Source organism: Mya arenaria, chromosome 15 (assembly GCF_026914265.1).
Source record: "Mya arenaria isolate MELC-2E11 chromosome 15, ASM2691426v1".
NCBI classification, from domain to species: Eukaryota; Metazoa; Mollusca; class Bivalvia; order Myida; family Myidae; genus Mya; species Mya arenaria.
Window position 1 is genome coordinate 32,511,567 of NC_069136.1, and position 7,449 is coordinate 32,519,015.

The following is a 7,449-nucleotide window of genomic DNA, read 5'->3' on the forward strand; positions in this document are numbered from 1 at the left end:
TACTTTTAATATTTTCTTCTTTTACGACGTTTCATAACAATAACTTTCTCCTACCTCTTGTATTCACCTTATCCTTCAATATCAATTTTAAAGTTTTTATTAGCAAACCTTTTAATTTGAGTACATGACAATACCGTAGTAATCATGGTTTAGTGTGTATCTCAAATAATTTGCAAAAATCCTCCAGTATCATTTTGATGTAAATTTTGGTCATTCACAATTTCTTGTGTGCTTTTCTTTCTTTTTTTATTTAATGTTGTATTTATTTTACTTTAGAACTCTTGTACATGTGAAGTATATTTCCATTACTCTATTGTTGTGTTTAACCATTTTGTCATTCTATACAGAATTGTTCAGTGTCAATATATTACAATCACCGTGTATGACTTACAGAATTGGAACTTTATTTAAAAACCTAACCATAATGATTATTTACCATCCAATTCTGTGATTTAAATGTTCTGCAATTCCAATAATTATTCATAAAACATCTTCCTAAAATTAGAGACATTTAACAGTATCATTTGACTTTTACACAAGGTTTATTAACACAAATACCTGTTTTCAACCCAATTAATTCCACTATAATAACTGAAACTGAGTTTTTCACCCCCCCCCCCCCCCCATGTAAAAGAAATTAATCACCCTGTAAATAGTTTCATTTAAATACAGCGCACATGCATACTGTATATATTATAATAATTTGTCTGTGTACATTCTTATTCCATGTATTGGTCATAATGTATATGTCGCACTTACGCCCATTCAGCTAATGTTTCTTGTTAAGATATACCCGACGTTACATAAAGATTCTTGAATCTTGGATCTTAAGATCAGAACATTACCGTGACTTGAAAAAATGGTTTCCTTCTACATAACTTAAACACGCTTAAACCAAGGAACTTAATACTTGGTATGCCATTTGGTAATGACTAATTGATTTACCTCGAGGTGAATTTTTTTTATAGGTTTCCAAGTTTCTTAATTGGTGCAAGCGTTTTGAAGTTAACAAAACCGCTTATTAACTTCAAAACACTTGCACCAAGAAACTTAATTAATACTAGGTATGCCAGTTGGACATGACTTGTTACGACCCTTGAAAAACGGTCTCCGCTCAATGACTAAAGAAGGCTTGCACCCAGAAACTTCATACTTGATATGCAAAATGTTCATGACTAGTAGATAACCATTGTTAATTTAAGGAATCAGTAGCTTAAAGGTCAAGGTCGCAGTGACCTTGAGAGGAAAACAGATTCCAATAAAAACTAAAAAACACAAGGGCACTCCGGAACTTCATACTTGGTATGCCAGTTGGTCAGGGTTAGTAATTTAGGGGATCTGTAGGACAAAGGGGTAAAAACAGTTTCCGATTAGACTAGAATGCTTGTACCTCGGAATTTCATACTTGGTGTGTCAGTTGGGTATGACTAGTTGATGACCTCTATTAATTTTGGTATCAGTCAGTCAAAGGTCAGTGTATAGGTTTCCGCTCAATAACTTAAGAACGCTTCAAGGAACGTCATACCTGGTTTGCTTGTTGGTCTAGATTAGTAGATGACCCCTATTGATTTTGAGGTCAGTAGGCCAAGGTCACAGTGAACTTCTGGTGAAAAACTATTTTTTTGATCACCATAATGTACGTCACGTCACCCTCAATGAATAAAGAACTCTTGGGCCAAAAAACTCCATGGTTCGACCAAGGAATTTCATTCTTGGTATGCAGGTTTGTAATGACCAGGAGATTACCCCTACAGTTGTTCATCTCCAGTCCAAAAGTACAAATTTCAAGTCCATCACTGATCATTTCTCACCTATGACCGCACAAGTACTTTTTTCAGCTCTACTGGCCAAAGGAAAGAAGAGCTTATGCGATGGTAATTTGTACGTAGTATGTGCGTCCATGCGTCTGTAAACAATTGCTTGTGAACATGATACAGTCTTCAGTTTTGATTATATCTCAAAGAAACTTGTACAGTATTAAGATATCCATTAGAGCTCGGTTTCAGAAATGAAATTTTGACCATGAGTACAGTTTTTAAAAGCAAATATTTTTTTACCCTCAGATTACCTTTACTTGGCACATATTAAAATAGTTCATTCAAATAATCTGCATAGAACACTTTCAGTCCTAAAATTTTGAACGTAAAGCGTTTTCAGGTAACCCAAACACAAAAAGTGAACTTTATATTTGTTGTCGGTTACTCATACGTACATGCTCTGGGTCGAAAATGACCACAAGAGCCATGCCAGTAGAGCAAAGGCCGAAGGCCTTTTGTTTTTAAAAAGCAATCAAGTTTAATATCAGGTAAGGAACTGATCATCAGTATATGGAGCGGTTTGAACTAGCATCTTCAAGTAAAGGAACAGTACCCAAACACTAGAGAAAAAGTGTTCAATGAATGAAAAACTACTTGTTTATCATTACGCAATAATTAATCATATACATGTACACGATAGTATTTTGAAAATTTCTGCCTTTGCATTACATCCTTTTGGTAGCTGTGTGTGCTAAGGATGACCAAGGTTACTTAGTTTAGAATTACAACATACCAGGATAATAATTAAAACAAAATAGAAGGGGCATAATTACTGGAAAAAATGTAAGAAAGAGTCAACAAGCAAATTCGTTGATTATTGATATCCCCCGTCTGATTAGGCAAAGTTCATGGATTGGGAATGAAAAGTAGGTGGAATATTCCTATATTAACATGTAATATTGCTGCAGAAAAATGGACCGTTATGAACGTTGGATATAAGTTTGAGTTTGTTTGGAATTATTTGAAATAAAAGTTTTTTTATATAGAGTAACATTTGTAATAGTTTCTATGAATTTGAAAATAAAAAGATATGGCTCTGGACAGCATAAATATGTGATGAACAAACGGGCCAATGGACAGACAAAATCAAACAGATATCCCCCTTATGATACCTTTAGTTGGACAGGGGAAAAACTGTCCATAAATATAAGCCTTTAATTGATTTGACCTAGTGACCTAGTTTTTGACCCCATGCGACCCACATTTATAAGCAGTCGAGATCTTATCAAGGGGGACATTCTGACCAAGTTTAAACATCATCTAATTCGTACCACAATATGGAACAGGACAAAACAGGGTGACGGAAGGACGGACGGACAGAATGACGGACGAGCCAAAACAAGATCCCCCACCCGAAAGCTTCGATTAGGCAGGGGATAAAAAATCATGAATAGGAGCTTCATGTTGGTGATTATTGATTATAACCTATCATAATCGATTAAAATGTAAGTTGATGGAAGTAAATCATAAAATAAATATATTCATTATCATGCATAATACAACCAATCACTACCATGAAATGGTTTCGGACAAGATTTTTTGAAGATTTCACCTTGTGACCTAATTTCTTATCACATGTGACCCAGTTTTCTATCTTTTTTTTATCGCATGTGACCCAGTTTTAAACATGTCAAAGAGTTCATCAAGAAAAACATTCTGATCACGTTTCACGAGTATTAGACCATACATAATGCCTCTAATGTGTTCCAAAGATTTGAGCTACTCAAATGACCCACTTTTATAAGCGGTCCATATTTCATCAAGGGGTACATCCTGACCAAGTTTAAACATAATCTGACCAATCATTACCATGATATGGTTCCTGACAAGATTTTTCTTAGATTTGACCTAGTGACCTTATTTTAGATCATGTGACCCAGTTTTATAAATGTCCAAAGTTCATCAAGGAAAACATTTTAATTAAGTTTCATGAATATTTGACCATGTATAATGCCTCTAGTTTGTTCCAAAGATTTGACCTAGTTTTTGACCCCATCTGGCCCACTTTTACAAGTGGTCGTGATTTGATCAAGGGGAACATTCTGACAATATCCCCCTCCCGAAACCTTCGATTCGGCGGGGAATAATAAAACTGGGTTTAATGTCACAAATTTCGTGTATGCAAACATTTGTGTCAAATATACTGTTATGCCTTTTAAAACTGCCTTAACGCAAACAATTTTTTTCCACATTTACTTTGTGAAATGAAATTTAAAACTATGAATGTCTATATTTTAAAACGCATGTTTGTAAAGAATTTTAACAATTGTGTTATTAACTTTAAGACCTGTTCAAGTTTTCACGACGCATAATATGAGTTGTGTACTAGTCGCCTTCAAGTATGGTGTTTATAGAACAAATATCAAGGAAACCAGAACTTTTGTATATATTTGTGTAATGCATTCTTTTAAAAACCTAGGTCATTTGGGCATAATATTTCTCCATTTGTGAAATCGAATCCAATGGAGACCATTTGTATATTTGCAGAAACTAGATATATAATCAAGGGAATAATATATAATCAAGGGAATATATATATATATATATATATATATATATATATATATATATATATATATATATATATATACAGTGGAAACTCATTAAACCGGATCTCCACAAAACCGGAATCCTCGGGATACCGGACATTTTTCAGAGTCCCGGTTTTCCCCTTCTATTTTCAATGTAAAATAATCCCTATAAAACCGGAACCTCGGAATTCCGGACAAAAAATCAAGAAAATTTGTTAGTTGTCAACGAAATTTTACCTCACAAAACCGGACTTATATTTGTTCAAACATGTCAAAATGATTTTGTGTATAGGAGGGATTTACAACTACGTCATTGCTTTCTGCTATGTGTACCACGTGGTACACAATTTCCAGGAAGGTCGTACAAGAAATGTAAACAATGGCTACTTCTGATAAGGTTTCTGCAGTAACATTCACTAGAAATAATCTTCCTGGTGCAAAGTTTCTCTCAGAAGTCAATTGTTGAGATAAGTAATGGACACAGTGCTGCTGAGGTTTAACTTCATGTGGGAAAAGACCAGAACTAATTAACAGGTAAGCAAATTATGCAATCTACTGTATGTATACATATGTTTACATTTAAGAAAACGTATAATATTGTGATAATGTGGTATGCTGTAGGTTCAACATATAAGATTTAGTCTAACAGCTGCATTGGAATTCTTTAATATATTGTAATATTGTTTCTAGCCCAGAATTGAGGTAAAATGCATATGAAATGGATATATATCAGTTGGTCAGAAACAGGTACACTTTCTCTGTCTTATCATACAGCTGATCTTGTCTGTGTGTCCTTATGTGTATTTGTGAATAGATGACATCTAACCAGATACTAAATGTATAAAATAGGTTTCAATGTTTTATGATTAAGAAATTAATTGCATTTATTTTTTTCAGATGCAGTGCCTGTATTAAAGCTGGGGAAGACAAGGTCATCATTGTGCCAGTTGATGACGGTTTATGCTACTTGAACTTTAAATGAATCAATGAAAAACAGTCCACAATGTCATGATTTATACAATAGCTGGTACACACATAGTACAAATAAATATATATACATCGATGTGTTGTCAATACAGATATTAAAATGATACTAAATACATTCTTGTGTTTTGTTATAGAGTGTATGTATTAATTTCAATATGTCTCTGCATGCCGCTTAAAAATGGTAAAATGTGCAATTGCACTTTGTTTTACTGAAGGATGTCTTAAATACCCCATCAGCAATTACTAATTCGCCAAGCTCTATGATGTGCGCAAACTGTGAGGCTATGACCATGTCACTCTTGCTCTCTTTATCCACATCCGACAGAAATGTTATAGCACCAGAACTGGAATGCCCATAATACATCTCAAAGTTGCATTATTTGTGTACAAAGAATAAAAGATTAATATCATTTAGAAGCCGCTCATACGAGATATATTATCTTTGTTTTACAGTATTTTCCCCTATCTCTTTTTGGACTCACTCGAGTGGAATCAGGTTCACAGCTGGTCGATGTATTTAAATTGAATTTGGATTAATGAAACATACAGTATTGTTAAGACCAAACTTTACACCCTTGTGCACTAGGAGTGAACTACTAGTGAACAATTTGTGCACTATTGATAAACTAATGTAGTCTGTAGTTTATTTGATAAGCCAGTATTGATTTTTCTGGTCCACTGAGATTGGCCTTACTATATTGATTTTATATCACTGATAAGATCTTTTCCTCTACCAGTTCATTTCAAAACTTGTGACAAATCTTTTAGTATTCACTGATGACTTTATGATGTAAAGCCATTGTACTAGGCTTATAAGACAAGGGGTTTCTATATTTGTCAATTTTATTTTATTGTTGATAAAAAAAGAATATTACATTTCTTAAAATAAATACATTAAGTTTATTTGTAAGCCAATATTTTGAAACAGGAGTGTTATATAATATAATTATGTTACTATTATAACATCTGAACAATTATGACAAGGGGATACATGTACTATATTTTTCAATTTTATTTTATTGTTGATAAAAAAGAATATTACATTTCTTAAAATAAATACAATAAGTTTATTTGAAAGCCAATATTTCGAAACAGGTGTGATATATAATATACTTGTGTCACTATTGTAACATCTGAACAATTATGACAATTTTTTGTAATTCAGACAGTTGATTTAAGTCATTAAGTGATAACGAAATATTAATTCTGAATGCTTTGTATATACAGTTAACAGCACTATTTCTATTATAATATTTACAACACATAATACTGTTTTGCTCCCTTAACAGACGTAAGCTAGAACAGATGAAATGTCAAATTTCTTCCCAACAACTCATCACAAGTACACTTTGTTTTTGTCCATAACACGCACACACTCAGCCCACACCTGATGATGTAAATCATTTTTTCGGGCCAGTAACTAAAGAAAAGGGGACCCGTCATTTACTGGTCATATTTGTCAATTTTTAATTCTAATGCAGATGAAATAAAAATAAAACATTTCTTAAATAAATTATTTCTTAGCCAGTATTTTAAATAAGAGTGTTATAAATATAATTGTGATACTATTGTAACATCCAAACAATTATGATTTTTTTTGGTAATTCTAAATCCTACGTATAAAAGTGAACAGCACTATTATATATTCAAACTGTAAATACAAAATCATTGTATCATTAATGATAAAAAAGTAAATGTGATTTAACAAAAGAAAAAATGCATGCGGTTGAAAAAAGATCTTGCCTTAATTAGAATTATTTAAAAATAGTAGCTCAAGCTATTTTTCAGAATTTTTTACGTAACTATATTCACGATTTATTTCATTAACTTTCCATAAATAAACATCTTTAAAGCCTAGTTTTAGCATTTGATACTGAATATATCTATTTATCTTTTTCTATAAAAATAGCACAAAGGGAATTGTCCTACCAAATGGCCAACTAACCAGGCATTAAAATTAATTGAATATCAGCAAAATGATAAAATGCTTATTCATACTTTTGTAATGAGATTACCCATTGTAACAGTGTTAGCCCCAATAGGTCAGAGCCAATAAACAATACACAGGAAGTATCAGGAACCCTGCTGTGATAACATTCAAAATGGCAAAAGAT

The 7,449-nt window shown here is 32.6% G+C and overlaps 1 long non-coding RNA gene across 1 annotated transcript; it reads left to right on the plus strand.

The window, feature by feature from the left end:
- Positions 1-4,648: 4,648 nt before the first annotated feature.
- LOC128218847 (uncharacterized) lies at positions 4,649-5,450 on the plus strand. Its single transcript, XR_008258482.1, has 2 exons — positions 4,649-4,882; positions 5,246-5,450. It is a non-coding gene; the product is annotated as an uncharacterized LOC128218847 (long non-coding RNA).
- Positions 5,451-7,449: the final 1,999 nt, after the last annotated feature.